The sequence below is a fragment of the Hemicordylus capensis genome, chromosome 3 (assembly GCF_027244095.1).
Source record: "Hemicordylus capensis ecotype Gifberg chromosome 3, rHemCap1.1.pri, whole genome shotgun sequence".
NCBI classification, from domain to species: Eukaryota; Metazoa; Chordata; class Lepidosauria; order Squamata; family Cordylidae; genus Hemicordylus; species Hemicordylus capensis.
In genome coordinates, this window is record NC_069659.1 from 89,849,159 (window position 1) to 89,871,195 (window position 22,037).

General features: G+C 43.8%; 1 protein-coding gene across 5 annotated transcripts in view; it reads right to left on the reverse strand.

Moving 5' to 3' along the window:
• RUNX1 (RUNX family transcription factor 1) overlaps positions 1-22,037 on the reverse strand; it is a 284,318-nt gene that overhangs the window by 132,175 nt on the left and 130,106 nt on the right. The gene's annotated exons all lie outside the window — the stretch shown is intronic.

Genomic DNA, 22,037 nt, shown 5'->3' on the forward strand with positions numbered 1-22,037 from the left:
GGGAAAAGCCAAAGACGTTTGGGTTGGGGCAGCTGCTTGGATTGTGGGATGCCTCTGTGGTTAATGTGTGCAGCAACTCGAACACACACTTCTGAAGCCACCCAACAGTCTGTGGCCGCTGACTGAGTCACTTCCAACTTTGGGGGAAATATCTGAAGCAGTCTTCCTCAAATTCAGCCGCAGGGGACGGCTGCTCAGCTATAGTTTAACCACAGCAGGTGGAGCTCTGCCTTCGGGACCATGGTTTCTCTCCCCGCCCTTGTCTCCCCCACTTCTTGCGCTTTCCTCCTCCAACTTCACCATAAGACCGCTACGCCAGGCGAATGCGTAAACGTCTGCCCAGCCGAGTTTCCTCTTCTGCCAAACAAGAGGACTAGAAGCGCGCGACAACCCAAAACAAAAAACCGGCGTCAATACAGGGCAGAAAAAAAGTACGAATCGCCCCAAACGAGAGATCCTGCTCTTATCAGGTTTCACGTTTCCAAAGCGGAAGAAGTCTTCACGTGTTCACCAGACTCCAACAGCAAGCTTTCCCGACGGCTGCTGCCTAGGGAGGCCAGCTTCTCCAGTTGTGTGTGACCTTCTGCGAGGCGCTGTTTGTTTTCTCATGCTGATCTGAAAAAGCCTGGTTGCCCTCCTACCCCCCTCCCTCGCGCCTTCTGGCTCTATGAATGGAGATTGACTGGAAATGAATTTGCTTTTACAGTAAGAGAGTTCGGAGGAATGTCATTCCCTCAGCTCTTTTGCATAGGGGAGGACCCTGGCCAATCAGAGACCTTTCCGGTATTAAGCAGGGCGCGGCTCCAACCCACGAGCTCCTGGAATTGGCCCGCGCGCCGCCACTGATGCTACTGTAAAAAGCCAAAGAGAGGCCCGCGTGTCAATGGGACGCCGCGGTCACCGCAGCGCGCGCACACACACAGAGCCATGTGTAGTAGCGGCGGCGGCGGCGGCTTCAGCCTGTGTTGAGACTGCGGCCGCAAAAGGCAGGCTGCGGGGGCAGCGCGCGCTCCGCTCTCCCTGCGGGTGGGCTCTCGAGGGAGAAATAAAAGGCCGCGAAAGTAGCACTTAAGAGCCAGTCACCCACAAGCCCGCGGCCCCAAGCCAGTTTCCTCCAGACTCCACAAGCACACTCGCTCTTCTCACCACACATTTGCATTTGAAGACAGGCGTGCTCTACTCTGTGGCTGAGCTAGTTCATCCCCCTAATTGTGAGCAAAAGGAGGGAGAAGTGTGCTCAGTCACATGTGAAAGCGATGCGGCCGCTCTTTATGCTCTTAGACTTCTAACAGGAAGTAAGGGAGAAATACCATCTCTGCAGCAGGCCTGCCTGCGCAACCCCCCCCCCCCCGCCTCGCTGCGCCCCAAAAGGGCTTTCCTGCTTTGATAAAAATAAGAGAAACTTAGCAGAAGGGACAATTTCAGCAAGGGGACATAGTGATGGGAGAAGAGACACCTGATGGATGTCTGCCTGTCCTGCAGTTGTTAAAGGAACAAGAGCACTGCCAGAACAAAAAGGTAGCAACTCTGCCCAACAGGGGCAAAGCAAGGTTGGAGTGGACCCAGAGACAAGATTTTAAAATGCGCTCCCCCCCAACTGAAGCTCAGCTCATGAAGTAAAGAAATCTTAAATGAAGCTGAACAGTGGTAACAAAAAGCATAGTTACACACACACACACACACACACACACACACACACACACACAATAGATCATGTGCCACAATAGATCATCATCCTACATTATTTTTTAAAAGGTTTTGTAAATTGTGTACGATGCAAGTCATTTAATGGTACTAATGGTAATGGAACATGCTGTTCTGGTAGCTGCAGGTCTTAACACCCACATCTATTTTGAAGGATGAATACAACTGAAGGAAGCCTGGGCTGGTGCATGGCTGGAGAAGTGTCATGTGACTTGCCTCTGGGGGGCCCCCCAAGGCAGTGGGCCCCCAGACAACTGTCTCCCCTTGCCCTATTATAGTTACGCCCCTGCTGCCCAAGATCAACTGCACCTCCCTTCCAAAGGCTACCCAAAGAATCCACCACTGATATGGAATGTGAATCCAGTGGGTTGGATCTACAGGGATGGCAAGACATCCTTAAGAAATGGCATTTATTCTGCAGCTTGACTGCTGCATAGCATCATGTCCATGATTCCAGATACTACAATTCTTAGAAACTTCTTATTTTAGATCCCCCCCTCCCTGCAGTCCTGCCTGACACAGACAAAACAGTTAGAACTGATGTCCATCTTTATAATTAGAACAAATGTTCTCATCACAACTAGCATAAGGGAAATATGTCATTTATACCAGGGATTCTCAACGTTGGGTGCCCAGATGTTATTGGACTTCAACTCCCATAATCCCCAACCACAGGCCACTAGGGCTGGGGATTATGGGAGTTAAAGTCCAATAACATCTGGGGACCCAATGTTGAGAATCCCTGATTTATACCATTTATATCATCTGGGGGGAAATGTGAAAAGATAGTTTTCATTTCAGCATTTGGGAACACAAGTTGAGTCAGGGGCAGAGCCACCATTGCACGAACAGGTCCAAAGAACCCAGGCTGGCGCCCCTCAGGGGTGGCACCCCAGTCATGCCCCTGTGTCTGATATCAGATGTAGGGGTGCTATTTCGCTCACAAACGGGTCCACACGGCCCTATTTACGAGCAAAATCCCATCAGCACCGCATTCGCAGCGCAGCTGGAACAGCTCTCTCTGCCTTTTAAAAGAGAGTCACTCCTGGCCAAGCTGTGAGCATGGCACTGTCTGGATTTTGCTTTTAAACAGGGCCGCGTGGCCCCGTTTGAGAGTGAAACCAGCCTCGTGTTCACAGCATGGCCGGGAGTGATGCCCTGCCTTTAAAAGTCAGGAAGAGCCGCTCCAATTGCGCAAGCCCGTTTGCAAGCTAAGCCATGCCCCCTACATCTGACATCAGATGCACGGGGTGGGGCTTAACCACACACCCTGCATCTGACATCACACAAGTCTGATGCAGCGGGTGGGGCTAGGGCCACAGCGGCGGGCTGAACCTGGGCTGCTGCTGGTCTCCCTCCGCCCCTGAGTAGAATTATTGTTGAGTTCATGAACCAGAAATCTAGCCTCTCCCTGCCCCACTTTTAATTCTTTATGTAAGTCAGTGGACAGTATACTGGAGACCCAGATTCAAATCCCCACTCAGCCATTAAGCTCATGGGAAATCCCTGGGCGAATCACTTTCTCTCAGCCTAACCTATCTCACAGATTTGTTGCAGAGATTAAAAAATGGTAGGATAACCTGAGCTTCTTGAAGAAAGAGTGGGATAACATGTAATAACAAAGTATGGCTGACAGTTTTAGAATACTTCCAATCCTGCAGCTAGACACTGTCCATACACCTCTTCCAATAGTATCATTAATTTGTCCTTTTGGAATAGTCCAAACATCATGGAGGCTGAATCAAAGCAGATGTTGTTGCTGCGGCTGCAGGATGTTTTTATGGGAAACTACTCCGGCTACCATCTCTACAGACAGTGCTTTAGTCAATTCCTTCTACATTCCACAATTAAGAGCAGATCTGGATGAAATGGGTTAAAAAGAACAACTCTGCCCTGCTTGTATACATTTCTGTGTATGGTGTTTGCTCTTTTTCACTAATAAAGTGAAATGGTGCAATGGCTGGCCAGTTCAAGGCCTACATGTTTTAATGCAGTCACTCCACAAATCTCTGCCAGTTGCAGTGTCACACATGCACACACTTTTGAATTTTTACAAGTATGGTAGATATACTTCGAGTGGATCTACTCACTAAAATAAACTGACTATTAACTAAAGGAAAATTACAGGAGAAGGCTGGTTAGCTCTCACTTTCACTAATAAAAAGGATGTGGTTATATTCCACTGCTTTTCTTTCCCTCATTTTTCCCCGTTTAATATTACCACCCCTGGAATACTCCAAACGACCTGCTGTTGTATCCTAGGGAATAGACCATTAACCAGTACAGTGACCTTTCAAGAGGGCAGCACTTAAACTGTAAGCTAAGTTATTTCATTAAATAATAGAAACACAGGTAGTGAGCAGAATCTTGGCTGAGTCAAGGCTGTCGTGTTTATTCTGTCTGGCACATATCAGTACCATCTGGTGGAATATGTCAGGGGGCCCCCACCCTGCAGATGAAATATTATGGAGTGGGGAGAGAAAAGAAGGGAAACTTACAGCACCTGCCTTTCTCAGTTTATTGGGGATCACGGGAGACAGGGTGTATGTAGAGAGGAAAAAGGGGAAATAGTTTCCCAAGAGAGTAGAAAAGCACGTTAGTTAGCAAAGTCCGTTGCATTAATCTGCAACATGGAAGAAACCACAGCGGTCTGGAGTGGGGGCGGGGAAAAGGAGAGGGCCTGGTGCAATCGCAAAGAGCGGCTTTCTCTTCCAAGCTTGTTGTTTCTTGGGTCTCTGAGGCTACCCACAGATGGATTGCACAACGGAGACCGGAAACCTCGTTTTAAGGCAGCTTGCGCGCGCTCTCCAAAGCCTCCAGGAGTCTCTCACTGAGCAGTAATGCCGAGTGGACGCTAGAGGGGGCCCCCAACCTTTTACATTCCAGAGACAGAGTGAGGAAACAAGTGCTGTGGGCGAGACGGGCAAAGCGGGAGGGGAGGATCCCACCTGTCGGTGTCCCCTGAAGAGCCCGGCACACTGCCTACCCCCACCTGAATCTGCGTTAGGTCAATGGCTACAAAGATGCGGTAACACCAGCAGAAACAGACTCAAGGGCTTTGCGCAGACTTAACGCAGGAATTTCCAGTGAGCTCTCTCCAGAAGCTGCACTGTGGCAGACAGCTGTATGCATCTGCGCCTCTCTCTCCCCTTCCCCCTCCCTCCCTCCCTCTGTGCCTCCTCTGCATCAGCCCTATCTCTCCACCTCTGCAACCGTTAAGGCAAACACAGCACACAAAAGCGTGGTGATTCACCCGGCAGATCACACAAACTAATCCGGGAGATTAACGCTGGCATCTAATCTAGGGAAGCTCAGTTTTCACTCCTGCCCCAGTCTCTCTTTGCATTGAGAAATGTTGCAATCTGGAGAAGTTCAGTATTTAAAAAGAGCTGTCGCCGGATGGGGTCAGTCAGTCACCCTAAGGGCGGAGACCAGAATTCAGAGGTGATCATAACTTTCCCCCTTAAGATCCGGTAAACTATTACCAAAAAAAAAGAAGAAGCAGCACGTAACTCCTAAGTAACTCCCTGCTCGTGAACGGGAAGGAAGTAGAGGGGAGGCTGGACCTGTGCTCTGACAGCGGGCTGTTTTACGGGCACACGCAACATGAGTAGGATCAAGTATAACGGTTTTCATTTAGGCTGACTACAAAGCAGTGATGTAGTATCAAATGCAGAAGTGCAGGCGCTCTCCATGACAGACCCCCATAGCCCACCCTGACAGTCAAGCCCCGTGGCCACGCCCATCCCAATAGTCAAACCCCTCACTTAGCTGCAATATTGTGTATGTGTGTGTTGGGGGTGGGTGGGCTGTGTTACATGGATCATCTAGATTCTTGGGAATATACTAGAATGAATGACAGGGAATGCCCACTGAAATACACTGGTTCCTCCCCAATGGCTATGGAATGCATTGCATTTCTATGGCCATTTGGAAGGAACCAGTGCATTTCAGTGGGCATTCCTGCCATTCGTGTTAGGATGTCCTAACACCAGTCCACCATAGGACTTGCATACTGAAAGTTCCAGGTTCAGTCTCTGGCAGCTTCTCCAGGAAGGGCTGGGAAAGACTCCTGCCTGTAACTATGGCAAACTGTTGCCAGTCAGTGTAGTAGACAATATTGAGCTGGATGGTCCAAGGGTATGACTCAATATAAGGCAGCTTTCTATGTTCCTACGACAGGAAGAATGGTAATAAATGGGTGGAATAGCAAGAGCAGCACATTATTTCCCTGGAGAAAGCCAAATGCTTTGCATCCCTGCTGAGACCCTGGAAGGGAGGGAAGGGGGAAAAAAGGTTCCGGGACTGTGTCCCTGTCCCATCTCTGCAGCACTACACCACTGTCAAAGTTCCCGGTCCCACTTGCTGTTATTCCCACCGGTGAATAAGTCTCAGGCGAACCACTTTATCGCTCGCAACTGATACATTACTGAACCGCTCCACATAAAATACAACTGTCCGCCCCCTGGCAAGGATTTGCACATAAACCAACTGAGCCCTGCTGATTGCTGAATTCAAAAGAATCCCAACAATAGGATGCCCATGAACCCCAGTTGCTAGATCGCTGTAATGCTGCTGCAAGCATTGGATTTATTGCTCCATCGCTGCCGTCATCCCCCGCCCCTGAAAATCAACAGGTCATTCGGTTGTGTGGACTGCAGCGTTATTTGAAACGTACTGCCAAGTCACGTCCTTTTGGTCAGCAGGCTTACTTGGAAGAAAGTTCACTGGGGTTCATGGAACAGATTCTGTGGCCATTGAAGCCCGGGGTTGACTTTCCACCCAAAGTCCTTCCGCTCAAGTGGGTCATGGTTGGTCTGGCAACACACACAGCACCCATCTCAGACTGTGAAGATGGCACAGGTGCCCTCCGTCAGAAAACACAGTTTTATTGCTGGGGCGGCGGGCGGTCATCTTAACGCCTCGATCCCGCGCATAAATAGCGCACAGGCAGGCAGGCACATTGAGCAATGCCGTCGAGTAGAACACATTGCAGAGCGTGGGCGAAGAGGACTGAGAAAGGCAGGCAAAGGCCAGCGGGTCACTTTTGCATGAGGCGGTGGACTTCCGGCCCACACTGCATCCCTGCCGCATGGCTTGTGGAAGCGCCAGGGATTTCACCGGCATTTGCTTCCAAGTGAATCTGCTTAGGATCCCAGCCCAACTCTCCAGTCTCGACCGCGCGTATTCGGAAGCCATTCCCTTTGCTTTCAGGGAGGATTTTCTTCCCCAGCCGGATACTTAGAAGGGGGCACCTTTTAAGAACTCTTCCCCGCGGTGGTAGATAGACTTCCACACCCTCAGCACCAAAGACAAATGCCCCTGCTTTCTCACCAGAGGCGACCCAGGGCAGTGGGTCAAAAACTATTTCAAGGCCATGGCTATCATCATCACTGGCAAGAAATGCTCGCCGCGGATATGCCATCGCGGGATGCCTTCCTTCGCGGGCCTAATCGGACAGGGTTCCAACTTCGAGTCCTCAGATGTTGTTGGACTACAACTCCCATCAGTCCCAACCACTAGTGACTAGCCATTGTGCATAGGGATGATGGAAACTGTAGCCCAACATCTGCGGGTCCGGGGTTGTCAACCTCTGACCTAGACAGTTAATGCAGCCCAATTCCTGCCCTTAAGGACTGGCAGATTTATTTATTTTTTAAGTCCACCTCAAACATGTCGGGGTATAATGGAGTTTATCGGGGGGGATTTGTTCTCGTGGCCTAGATGACAGGCGACATGTTTTGGGATGAAGAGCTTCGTTCCCTGGAGTTGCTTCACCAGTTCGTGACGCGTGAGGCCACTCAACGGATCGATCTGATTTGGAGACTGGAGCCTTCAACGAGTTCACTTCGTAAGTCTGGGACATTTGCGGCCGCCTTTAACGGATGGATTCATAGGGTGATTCAATATACTCGGAAAGGATTTGGGTATACATAGCCCGATCGCACACACGTTCACTCAGAAGTAAGTTCCACTGAGTTGAATGGGCCTGATTCCCAACTAAGTATGCATAGGACTGTCCAGTGTCAGCACTGGCTGCAATCCATCCAGCTCCTCGGTTTGACAGATTTGTGGAGCACGATGTGTCCACCGGCAACTTTTTATCCGCAAAACAGTACAGGTATCAGTACACAGGAACTGATGTCGCTTTTTTATTCCTCCCCCCCCCCCTGCTAAGCGCCTCTGCTCTGCAATAGATTTCAGTGCAATTTACTCCTAATTAACCCTCGCGTCGTACGCTCTCCGACTCTAACCCCCCAGTTCGCAATCTGGTTTTCTAACCCCCCGTTTTGCAATCCAGTCCTACTAGGGCCAGGCTGACTTGCCCAAGGCATGATGCCACCGAATTTAGGACAGGCCGGCGAGGGGGAGGAAACACCGATCTCTCTTCCCGGTCCATGGGGAAAGGTTTTTGGTTTTTACTTTACTGAAAAATGTGCAACTCGCCTCTTCGACCCGCAAAAAATGAAAAGGAAAAGAAAAAAAAGGGGGTGGGAAACCCGCTTAAGGAGACTTACACAACTTAAGGAGCGAATTACACACTCAACAAACTCTCCATAACCAGTCACCGCCCTCTCCGACTTCTGAGCCAATGGCTTGGGAGGGAGCCTGCAGAAGACGGGAGGTCTTCGCTATACAGAGGCCTATAGGCGTCCAGGGGACGGAAGGGACGCCTTCTTGTCTAAGGATCGCAAAGCGCAGCAGCTCGGAAGATCAGACGATTCCTCGCTTATCAAAAGACCAGCCTGCTTACAGCCAAGGGAATCCTCACGCTTCCAAACTTGTCACCAGCAGCACTAACTCTCACCGGTCCCTTTTCGCGGTGGGTTTGGGAGATTCCTAATACAGATGCCCAGAGCCAGCGGTCCAGCGCTTCGCTCCCGGGCTTTTAAGGGACTCGCTGGCGCACATTTTTGCATAGCGCAACAGGCGCGGCTCTTTCCCATCTTCCTCACCCCCTGCCCACTTTTGCTAGTTGGGAAAGACGTCGCAGCCTTTAACGGACTAAGGTCACATTTTTAAATAAACTTAAATTTGATGAACTTCTAATAAACCCGGCGCTAATTTGTTTTTTTCCTCCCCCAAGCAAGCAAGCAAGCAAACCAAAGAAACAAAACAGAACAAACATTAAAAAGCAGACGATATTTTTAGATTGCTGTTATGTTCGTTTTCTGAACGTTTGCGTCGGAAGCAGCTCGCTTCACAACGAAGTCGGTGGCTTTACACAACCGCGGTTCCTTTCACTGTCTCTGGATCCCAATCCATATACTTGGAATTAAGTCCCACTGATTATACAGAATTTACTTCCGAGTATCATAATTAGGATTCCCATTTAAATTGGTCACCTTTCAATCCGAATCCATCGGTTGATCTAGACTTCAAAACTGAGACCTGCATTTAAAGTCAATCTTGATCCAGCGTTTCTTTAATGTCAACACAGTAACTGCTGTATATTTCTAGTTCTTTTAAAACCCTCCTCTTTAAATTACAAGTTAAGTGTTGTTCACAATTCAGTTTTCTCTTCATGAATATTCACTTGCTCTCTTTCCTGCCTTGATTTCTCAAGGACAAAATTAAATTTTAGAATCCAAACGGGAATTCGGAACTCGAATTTAGAATGTAGATATCTAAGCTATATTCGTAAATGGATACTCGCTTAGTAGAAGCAGAAAAGTTTGGGGCAACGCTCATATAGGATAACGCCACCGATTATGTATAATACCGACGTCTGCAAGAGCGGTGCAGGTTTTCTCAAAAAGAAATCCCGAGTTCAACACTACAGGTCCTACTCCCTAGTAAGAGTGTTTAGGACGCAACCTTACACGGTTAATTACCACGAATCATCACATTACACACATTTGATAAAGATTCTCGGAAACATTGAATAATCCATTGACATCCAGACTAAATAGTCCTACTCAAGAGTCACTCTAAAGGACTATTTAATTTCAATAGGACTTCTTTCGAATAATTTAGTCAGGATGTCAGCCACTTCCAAGAGAACAAAGGATCTTGGGACACACACACACCCCATACATTTTTAGCCAATCACACTGTGTTCAATGGGGTTTCCTCCCAGATGTGTGTGTACAGGACTGCAGCTTGATTGCTAAACCTTCATCAGCTAGAGCCCTCTTCATCTAATCCACGAAAAATTATGCCCAATAAATCGGTTTGTCTGTTTTTGCGGCAACGTCGTTGCCCCTCTGGAAGTTGTGACTTCAAAACAGAGTGCTTCTAACCACTGAGGGTCCCCCCCCTTAAAATATATATATTTTAACTCACCTATCAGTCTAAATAATTTCTTAACCCTTCTCGCCTGTCCTTTAATTCAAATTAAAAATAGACTAGATCGCTTAACAGAGGGAGATGAAAATATTTCGATTTAGAAATGGTTTTAAGAAGATGTTGAAAGGCAAACATCCCTTTCATCTCTATCCCAACGAAAACAAATTTGGAAGGAAATTTATGGTGGGGGCGGCAAGAAATAAAATAATAAAATAAATAAAATAATGAAACAGACAGAAAGATGCAGGACATTTGATAGATTACCTTTAAAAAAATCACAGAAGCATAACGAATGTGACAAAATATTACTGTCACGAAGGGGATTTGTACATTTCCACTTACACGCAACTGACACGCTACATCTATAAATGTCAAGTCATCCAAATGTTAATAACTCCTACCCTCAACATCAGTAAAGCCTGATCCCATGCATGTTACTCAAAGTAGGTCCCACCAGTGCAATGAGACTTATTTTCAAACTAAATGTGTTTAGGATCGCGGTTTTAGGATGCAGTAGAGTGGTGCATTTTCAGACGCGGGAGTTGCAGGTTCGAATCCTTCGCCCAGGAACCTGAGGCAGAGCGGGGCGTACCTTTCAGCCTATCATGCCTTCCTTGACAAAAATCATTCCCGGCTCTCATTCCCGGTCCTAAGATCCATTGGCCTGGGTGTAATTTGCACAGATATGTAGACCTTTCCCAACTACAATGGCAAGAGTGGTAGCTCACATTATATATTGATAAGTGTGTATAGAAACAACGTATAACTATTGTGCTGGGACCTGCAGCCGTGAATCTGACCTTCAATTCTGTCCCTCGCCTTCTGCCTTATGGTGGGGGGGGGGAAGCAACCCCAACGCCTCACTTGGAAGGTCTTGAGCAGGATTTCAAAGTAAAACAATGTCATGTAAAGAAGGCAGCTATTTTTAACAATCCCATGAGATTGATGCAAGGAACTGTCACCATCTATTGAAAAGGTTCTGAGGATTTATTTATTTTTAAAGATAAAAACAGCAGATTGCAATTCAGTGTTGAGGAGTTTGCCTTACTGTAACTGCTCCTCCTCTCCTCACTTCAGCATGCATTTATTGCAGTGGCAAAGAAGAAACCACAGTTGAATCTCTTAGCCATTAAGGAATGCTTCTGTCACAGAAGATTACTAGGATGCAAAGCATCAAGCTTTTAGGCAGCACAGTCAAGCAAAAGCTTTGGAAACATGAGAGACCAACAAATGATTTCATAACAGTGTATATTGCGGCGGGCGGGGGGGCGGGGTGGAATTGAAGCATTAATGTAATTGGAACCACTGTTATGGTATGCCAATATTGTAAGGGACATGCTGCATAGAACTAGGTGCTTTGTGCCATTAGAAGGCAGATGGCATTGACTATATTTCAAAGAAACAACCAAGTGAGTAACATATCCTTGCAAACAAGAAAACAGACTAAGGAAGGTCGATGAGGGTGGAACCCCTCAAACCAGACAGCCCTTGAATACATGATTTCCCTCTTATTGGAAATCCTTGCACTTAGCATTAACTATAGTTTTATCCCAGTAATCCTATTTGCATGGGTGGGAAGAGCTTGTTCTCTGGATCAGGACCTTGAGATAGTGATTTGCAAACTATCTTCTAGGGAACTCCAGAGCTCCTCAGAAGTTTAAGGGTTCCTTAAAGGAGAAGATCAATAATGGGGGCTACACTTTCCTAAAAGATGGTTGACCCTTCACTACTAATCTTCCATGGCATGATGCAGCCATGCTGGGTTCAAGGATGCACTCTCAGTTCCCTGAAGCCACAGGGAGTCCACTTGCAACAGTTCTAGAATATGTCCCAGAATCCTCTGTAAAATGCTGGAGTTATAAGGCAGCTGGCAACAATCCCCAGGAGATGTGTTCACACAGAACGCATTCTTTGAAAAGAGAAGGTTTGAAAACCTTTTTACCTAATATTACAGTGGCCTGGTTCACACAATACTAGCGTTCGCATGATTGTGTGAATCCATGCCAAGATTATCAGTGTTGGTTTGTGTCCTGAGATGAATGTGAGATTCCTGCCTTAGCATTCAGATAATCATGCTAATGTCAGTTACCAACTTTAAACCAAGATTTAAAAGGTTTAAACCGCTCTGGGCTCCTTGGAGAAAGAGCAGGATATAAATGTAAAATAAAATAAAATAAAATAAAATAAAATAAAATAAAATAAAATAAAATAAAATAAAATAAAATAAAATAAAATAAAATGATTGTGTGAACCAGGACACTGAATTTTAAAATTCCCTAAATGATTAAATAGCTATTCAGCACTTTTACAGCCTGCTCCTATACCTTTTCTCAAAGAATTGAGCCCTCTGTCTATGACACTGTCCTAATATTTCTGAAGTGCTGATACAATGTCAAGAATTGTGGATCTGCACTACCAGAATTATTCTTTCCCTCTGATAATATGACATTATATACCATAATGCCCTCACACTGCAATTGATGGAAAGATGGAACATTTTGAGAGAATATGGTCTGTGGGCACTCAGGAAGCAAGGGAATAAAAACGCAATTCCATTTCAGAGAATGATTGGACTGGATCATATATAGATGCCCATCATTTGAGGACTGCAGCACCCAGCATTGCCTTCCGTATGGAAGCAGACCATCATATGCAAACAAAACTTTCATATTATGCCTCCCACACAACGTTTTTAGAATAAGCCAGTTCACACATAGGGGCACAAAAAGAGATGGAACAAGCAGCCATGTATATCAAGTTCCTGCCAGGTTTTGATATAAAAGCAGCCTGCACATTTAAGAGGAAGAACAGCAGGGCAAAGATTTGGGTGTCCATATTTTCCCCTCATGGCTGGAAGAGCAGTTGGGGTGTGTGTGCTTTTGAGCAGAAAAATGACATGAGCATTATGGGTTAAGCAGCCACTTGTCCCCACCCCCACCCTGAACACTGGCCCAGTGGCCCTCCACTCCAAACTCTTCCACAAAGCTGCTTCTCTCTTACCAAAGGCACTGGGCTCTGTTACACACATTTGTATGTAATGTCTAATGACTCTCTTAGACATGGTGCATCACTGGCCAGTGTTTAGGTAGACTTAAAAAACCCAAACTCAAATAGAGATGATTCTACAATCTTTCTAGGAAATCTATTCCATCGCAATATTCCAACTATTCTTGACTTGTCTTTCTTCATTTGCTTCTTCCCTCAACAATGCTTGCAAGCACATGTTCTCTTTGCCCCCCACCCTGCCACCTCAGTGTTATTTGTGTGTTCTCTCTTCAGTTGAGTAGCATAATGATTCGTAACATAGAGTAGAGACCTCCGTAGTTCAAATTTCAATTCAGTTACAAACTCATTGGGTCACTTTGGAAAATAATTACTCTTTCAGAATCAGTCTCCCCACCCACGCATATAGCTTATCTTGTAAGGATTTCTGGTAAGTAATATATGCAGAACATTCTGAATACTGAAAATGTGCATTTTTTTAAAAAAAATCCCAGATTTTTTTGGTACATATTCCAAGCTGATCATTATTTTTTGTCTCCCTTTCAATCACCTCTACAGAATGATAATACTTAGCATTTATATAGTGCTTTTGGATTTCCACAATGCACCATATACAACCTTGAAAGGTAGGTCAATATAATTATTCATTCTATGGTTCTGGCTAAGACCCTCTGACTCTTCTTCTCCCAGAACTTCCTCCATCTGTGCCAGACAGAAAGACTCACTCTGTCCCTTCAGCTTGGACCAACTGCAACTTGGCTCCTCTCCTTCCAGAACTATCTCCTCAGTAACCATTCCACCTGGTCACAGTAACAACAATAATGTAACTTGTGAAAGAATGACATGTAATACAGCTAGTATAATTATTTGATTAAAAGTGATTGTCCATGTTGTAGTTCTATAGCCTACGTGTATAACCAAATGAAGTATTGATGTTGATAAGAGGAATTGCTCCTACTTCAAGGATTGTTAGCAAACCTAATAGAATGGTTTACTTCTGGTTAAACTGATGATAGCCTAACTCTGTGTGTGTGACTGAAAGAATGTATGAGTAAGCAAAGGATATACCAGCCCCCCAAAATGTTGGGAGAGAAATGCAGATGCCCCAAAAGGACCAGAGAAAACTGGATAAAATGCCAAACATAGCGGAAAAGGAGTTGCTTGGAAAACAAGGACTAAGGTTGATCCTGGGATCAGACAGATGTAAACACGGGACAGCAAACAACTTGAAAGGCAGGCAACCATTTTAAGTTAGGCATCAACAGAGGTTTTCTCTGAGAAGCACAGAACATCATCGGGCCCCCAGCTTCTCCCAACTCCCTGTTAAAGACTGATCACCTTTAATTGGGGCTGGTAAGTATGCATGTATGAGTGAATGAACTATAGTTTAGCTAATACTTAGGATGTAACAATAAACTGATGAACTAAATCCAGCTGGTGTCCGGGATCTGTTTTCTTTTTGGGACTTGTACTAGCCTATCCGAAGTAGTACTCCTAATTAAAGATGACCCCCTTAATAATTGGTCACAAGAATTAGTATCTGGATGACTTATTTTGCTTTTTCCTCTGCATCCCTTTCCCCTTTTGTATCATGTCTATTAGACCGCTGTTCTCTGGACAGGGCCTAAGTTGTTTTTTAAAACACATGTAGAATGCCAAGAAAATGTTACTTATTATTTCTAAATAATAGTCCTGCAGTACAAATTACTGCAGGTCCCTAAGGGCACAGTGAGTTCATGACAGAAAACCATAGAATCATAGAATGCCAGAGTTGGAAGGGACCTTGGAAGTCTTCTTGTCCAGCCCTCAGCTCAGTGCAGGTGCAGAAGAGGGCAACCAAGATGATCAGGGGCCTGGAGCACCTTCCTTATGAGGCAAGGCTACAGCATCTGGGGCTCTTTACTTTGGAAGAGAGGTGACTAAGGGGAGACATGATCAGAGTGTATAAAATTATGCATGGAGTAGAGAGAGTGGACAGTCAGTCAATTTTATTACAGCCGTTGGCCAGCAAAGTGAGTGGACAGAAAGGAATCCTTCTCCCTCTCTCACAACTCTAGAACCAGGGGTCATCCCATAAAACTGAAGGTTGGGAATTTTAGGGCCATCAAGAGGAAGTACTTTTCACACAGCGCATAATTAATCTATGGAATTCTTTGTCATGGGATGTGGTGATGTCCACCAGCTTGGATGGCTTTAAAAAGGGCTTAGACAAATTTATGGAGGACAGGTCTATCGATGGCTAGTGGCTACGGGCCACCTCCAGCCTCAGAGGCACGATGCCTCTCAATACCAGTTACAAGGGAGCAACAGCAGGAGAGAGGGCATGCACATACCTCTTGCCTGTGGACTCCCTAGAGGCATCTGGTAGGCCACTGTGTGAAAAAGAATGCTGGACTAGACAGACCTTGGGCCTGATCCAGCAAGGCTGTTATTATATTCTTATGTTCTTAATCTGCTTCAGTATCCCTGACAGATGGTTGTCTAGTCTCTTTTTGAAAATCTTCAGTGAAGGAGAGCCCACCAGAGATAGACTTCCTGATTTGTAGCTCAGCCACTATGCTTCATCACTGTCTTTTCAAGCTTGTAATTCATGGCCCCTCCTGGCTCCCCAACAGACAGCACCTGCTCCCTTTTAAACTGATTGGTAGAACTTTCAAAACTTTCTCCATGCATGGTTTTAGGTTCTTGGGGAGGACAATCCCAAGAGTCTTCCTCATCTCTCCTGCATTCATGCTAGCTTATGGGGTGGTAAGCAAGGGTGAATTCAGTTCATCTCACCACACAGATCTATCACTATAGATTAATACAGGGGTATTGATTCTTCCCCCCAAGCATTTGAGGCCCCCCTAATTTTATTCAACTCCTTCTAATAACCCATATTCTGCCGCTGCCATGAAATGCCTTTCCTCCCCACCAAAATTTTTTTAAGTAAGGAGCTACTCCACAAGCTTTCCTTCTGTCTGCATTCCTGGATTACCAGCTCTATATATGGTTGTAGTCAGTCAGCAACCAATCAGGGAGACGTCCACTGGCTATCACAGCACAAACAAGTGTCTGAAGTTGCCCCAAACCTATTCACAGTATTCCAGCTGGGATCTAATAAGTAGCAAGCAATGTGGCACGCCCATGCCACAGTGTTATCTGGTTCTGTAAAAATGTCATATTGTTACCGCATGTTCAGATAGTGAACCACGTGTGGTTTTGTGGTGGCGAGGTGACAAGTGACTTCTCTACCTGGCAGATTGATTCAGATTCATTACATACTGTGTGTTGGCAGCAACTACAGCATTGTTGGTGTGTATCAGTTCACTGTAGCACTTCTTTTAGCTTTCTGACATAAGATCTATACATTTAGGTCCAGGAAAGTGTTTAGAATGATTGAGGCCACAGATTTGCACGTCATCTGAGCAAACCTGTGATGTACACTTTCTGAAGGGCAAACATCTCACAATGCCTCTTAGATAAAACAGTGGCTTGCCATTCTCAAGGTCTTCACCACAACATCAGCTAGCTAAATTAGAGATGGGGAAAGAAAATCCTTATTGAAACATACATGCCTGTTAACCAAGATCAACATTACGGATACATTTTTGTCAAAGCTGCATGTTAATATCATAAATTGTTTCTTTTCCACTTAACATTCCACTTGCAACTGACTGTTCAGAGTGCCATTCTGATGCTTTTGCCTCTGATCATATATTGTTGTTGCTAATCAAATTTAATAGCCATTTTGCTGTATAGGTCGGCTTCATCTGATTGACAATAGTGTTGCATGTGCAACAGGATTCAGAAGAAGAACAAGAGAACATGTTAGATATTAAAGATTCTAGCCACTAGAAAAAATGTGAATATTTTGTTAACAATCTTGTTTCCTGAATTTTCAAAAAGTATTAAAGGCAGGCAATAAGTATTAGAGGTGAGTGATTGAACTATACCAGAAATAAAAAGGTATGGGCTACAATCCAGATGAAGTTATGAGCACATAAATCTCCTTGTGTTCAATGGAATTGTGTGTAATGGTGCACTGGATTGTGTCCATGTTCTAGAACGATAGATATGATCTCATTGAAGGCATTTTGAAAGAGTTGTTTTTCAGTCATAGAGGGAGAGGGGGTATGCACGCTGCCCATATAGAAAGGGAATTATTAGGGTGCAATTCACCAACCCCTCCATACCAACGGGGCTTTCTTAAATCTCCCATGCAAACATCATTGATACGATTGAATAGCAGTCATACTTGAGATTGCTCTCCAGCATCCTAACCCAATCATGTACATCCTAGTTCTATTTACTGAAACTTGTCTTAGTCATTTAATCTTGTTTAGGGTTATTCAGCTATTCTTTGTCTATTTTCTTGATAATGGTTTGGGTGTGGTTTTATTTGTGATGTCAACTGATGCTTATCTTCTAAGCTTATGCACAACCACAAATATATGTAGGATATGCATGAGAAATTTGATGGAATGTAAATACTGTGAGATAGGAGAAGCTGTACCATCTAAAACCAATGTTTTAGGTCGGTGTGTATGTGTGGGGGGTGGGTGGGAATCTTCTGACATGATAGATCCTTGGTGATTCACCTGCAGTGAGACCATTAGCTCATTTCATCTTCCCATTTTCAATGGACTGGACAGTCACTTTTGAAAATCACTACACAGTTACTCAATAACTAAACTGCACAAAGTGTGGATTGAACTTTTTGTCTTCTCATCCCTAGACATGGCTACATAGAACCAAGGTAGTGGTGAGAAAACAGTCAGGGCTGTTGCATACTTTGTACTATGCCTCTAAGCATGTATACGGGAGGTGGGAGAATATTGATTGATTGATTGATTGGATTGGATTTCTTTACCGCCCTTCCAAAAATGGCTCAGGGCAGTTTACACAGAGAAATAACAAATAAGATGGAACCCTGTCCCCAAAGGGCTCACAATCTAAAAGAAACACAAGATAGACACCAGCAACAGTCACTGGAGGTACTGTGCTGGGGGTGGATAGGGCCATTTACTCTCCCCCTGCTAAATAAAGAGAATCACCATGTTAAAAGGTGCCTCTTCGCCAAGTTAGCAGGGGTTAACTAGCATACAAAAATATACGCTTTTATATTTTCAAAATACCTGTCAGGGAGCTCACACACCAAATTTGGCGCAGTTTCTAATAGTAAATCTTCCAATCTTAGTTTGGCTATATGAAATAGTTCTTATACAAACCAATAAGCTTTAGTATCTAACAACTCATTTACCCAAACAGCTGATTTTGCTATATAATTGTGAATGAGCCTTACATCATTCATATAAATGATGATGTATTCTTTATGCTTTGAGATATTTTATAAAATATTTTACATGTTGATTTATGTCCCTGCAGTGATTGAGATACCCCAAAACTGTTTTCTCATTGGTCACTGGCAACCTGAATTACAAACCAGTTAAACCAGTAGCATTTGGCTTAAGGTTGATTTGAACTTAACAGAATTAGTTTGGCTTAAATGTCTTCCCAGTGGGCAGTGATAGGCATTCTCACTCAGTTTAAACCCTGACTTCACTCAAATCCATGACAAACCTCCCTTGACTTTCATGGAGCTGGAAATGCAACATTCATGCCTAATCTTCTTCCCTCATCTGTTAAAGCTGAGGGTGTGTGTGTGTGTGTGTGTGTGTGAAGGAAGAGATAGTCTCCTACAAAAGAAAGATGGGAATCTCAGTTTCTCTGAGGAAGTGAAACTCCCACCTCCTTAAGAAGCCTTGATGCCTTTGCTGCCTTCTTATCATTTTCTGCATTTGCCTCTCAACATTGATAAAAAGTCCCAAGTTGCTGTTGCTTCTTTATTAGTTGATTAAGATTTTACAGTATATATTTTAAAAATAACAAAATTCTGATTCTCTGCTTATACGCATGCAAGTGTAACCATATTTGTCACAATCCGGAGAGTTATCAATGTATATCTAGGGGCCCACTGGGATTATTATTTTATTTTATTTTATTAGCAGATCTCCATCCCACATCATAGACTAGTTCTGATATTCTCCGGTGGTATAAATGCAGCTTGCCATTCAGGCTGTGTTCCAGAAACACAGCTCCAATGCTGCACTCTGTGTATGCTACTAGTTGTGAGGTTCTCTAAACTGTAATCATTAGCTGGCATGACTAAATTTACTTGAAATAGCCCCATGGAAATTAAAAGTACGAGTTAAGCTTCCCCACATTGCCCTTTTAATTTCAAAGGGACTTCCTCGAGTAAATTTAGTCAGGTTGTCAGCCACTGTCTTCTAATAGGGGTTCTCTTAGTTTACACTAAAATAAGAGGAGAATTGGGATGTTTACTTAAGTGACTGTGTGCAGTCCACAAGTGAGCAAGTCCAGCACGTATTAAGCAGTTGGAAAGCCTGGTTTTGGATCCTCTGCATGGATCTTGCCACAAAATAGTTACAAAAATTTATCAGAGAAGAGAATAAAAATTGTCAGGTTAATTGGCTCTGGTTCTTTTTCTGACTGGCATCCATCTCAATCAATAGAATTCATCACCAATTTACTGAATTCTATTGGAATTTACATCTTGATCCTAAATAAGTTCCACAAATTACAAATAAGATAGAGCTGACAACAAATATATTGCAAATAAGCTCCTTTAATTTCCATCAGTGCTACTTTCATGAAATGTTTCTAGGTTTGTAAATCAGTATCAGTCCAAGTGCTCCTGCTCAGCTGTGTTGTGGACAGACTCCCTATTTGTACAGTTTCAAAAATGTCTTATCAAAAATGTCTTATCTTAGGTAAAATCTAAATCTTAATTGCTTTCTACATTCAATAAACATTAATTACCAAAATCAATGGCCTACTCAAGAAAAAAAAATCAAAATACCCTAAATCTTGAAGCCAAAAAGGATCAAGCATTTAAAAGGGAGGTTAATGCAAATAAGTGAATCATATTTGGCATGGAACAGATGTTTGTGCAGCTTCATTAGTCAACACAATAAATGACAGATAAGATTAGTGAGAATGCACCATATTTTCTACCTAAAAACACACTGTTACAACTCTTTTTAAAAAGCATTGTTACACAATGCAGCCAAGCATTATGCACAGAGAACATTTAAAATTTACTTGATTTTGTTTACATGGTTTAAAATGGGAATGAAAAGGATTTCAAAATGCAGTCCATGAAACAGAAGTCAGAATAGCAAATCTGAACCTCAAAGTATCAGGATAAACCAAGTTAATTATTCTGTGGTTTTCTGTAAATAAACAAATCACTCAATGCAGTTTCAACTTTGTGTTGATCAAAAATATTTTTTGAGATTCAGAATTCATAGTTATTGTACTAGAAGAACTATGTACATTAATTGAAATCTTAATCAAATCACCAGTACGTTGTACCTCATCTTTAAGAAATTACTGTCTGCAGGTACAGTATAGGGCACACACATTGATAACCCTATAAAGGAATATATTTTTATATTTTCCTTCCCAGTTCATATTACCGGGTGCATCAGCCTGAGGCAAGGCAGTTCTGTACTGCTGCTGCCCTTGCAAGTGTTGCTTTGGCATGTTCTTGCAAACTACCCTGAAAATAGCGGCATGATAAAACCCAGCTCTGGCCTAAATCTTGGGCATGTTGGTGGCATGTCATGATTTTCTTGCCATGGGTTGGCACTGCTGAAAGTCAGCATTATCTTAGTTCCCCCCGCCCCGCCCCCACCTAAACACACACAACTGCTAGTCATGGGAAGAGGCCCACAGTTACATTCTCCTGAAGAAAACGTTATTTAGATACTGAGCTTGCAGTCTGACCCAGAACACATCACAGAGAAGCAAGTGTCACTGTTCCAGGTCTGCTAGCAAAAGTTTCCACTTTCATCGCACTGGAGAGTGAAGTTCCTTATGTGCAAAGAGAGTTTGCTGGCACTGCCTCTTCCATAGTGACTGGAGAAGCTTGCATGTACAGAAGGCTGCAAGAAGGCTCCAAGCCTGCAATGTGGAACACACAATTATCTGGATAAGAATGAATGTGTTTAGGATCCGAGTGTTACACATACAAAATTCTGTGAAAGAAACCCAAGGTTTCTTGGCATAATGATGTTCTACTTAAATATTCTCAAAATCTACTTGCCAGTGTTTCTGCATGTCAAAATTTATTGCTGGTATGTGCTAAACTTTACCATGGGTTTTGTTTGTTTGGGGTTTTTTGGGTGGTGGTGGTGGTAAAAAAACAAATTGCTAGTAAAGCTACACACCTTCAAGCCATTTACTCTGAAGTAGTGAGCGGATGGGAATTAATTATTCGTAGCTGGATTCTAACAAAGTCCCACTGATTACTACTACATAGCTACTACATTACACTACATTGACTACTACATTACTATTGCAAAGGAATTGTGTTTGACAGCTTATAGGGGCAATTTTTATTATTGCTTGTCTGAATAGACTACATGACTATATTGTCATATGCCTAAAATTAGCGGGGGGGGGGAAGACAAAATTATTGACCCACACTCATCTAAGCAGCAGCTGTTGAACTGCTTACACTTCCTAACACATCTGAAGGATATCAATTGGCCCAGTCCAGAGAATGTAAAGTAAGGATTGCAGTCTTGGGTACATATACATAAATTCTAAATAAACCAAATATTCATAATAATGCCATAACATGTAAATGAATATTAAGCATCTGTTTAGTAAGAGAAATACAGTGCATTAACTACATTAACTTTGGATTTAAAATGTGGCTTGGATTGGGAATATACTTCGGTGACTGATAACCTAGGAAAGCTACAATGCTTAAAGATTTCTTTAAGTAGTTAGTGGATAGTGCCTCAAATAATGCATAGAAGTCTAAAGAATTTGTACCACATATCAGTTACATGTAGTTTTCACACTGGATAATGTTAAAGGCAAATATTCAAGCAGCATATTAATGTTTCTATTTTTGTTTGATAAAAGAATTTAAAAGATAATTCCACCAGAACAATGCATGCTAGCCATGAAATCACAGAATAGATATTCTCAGCCATGGAACTGCAATAGACTGATAACAGAACTGC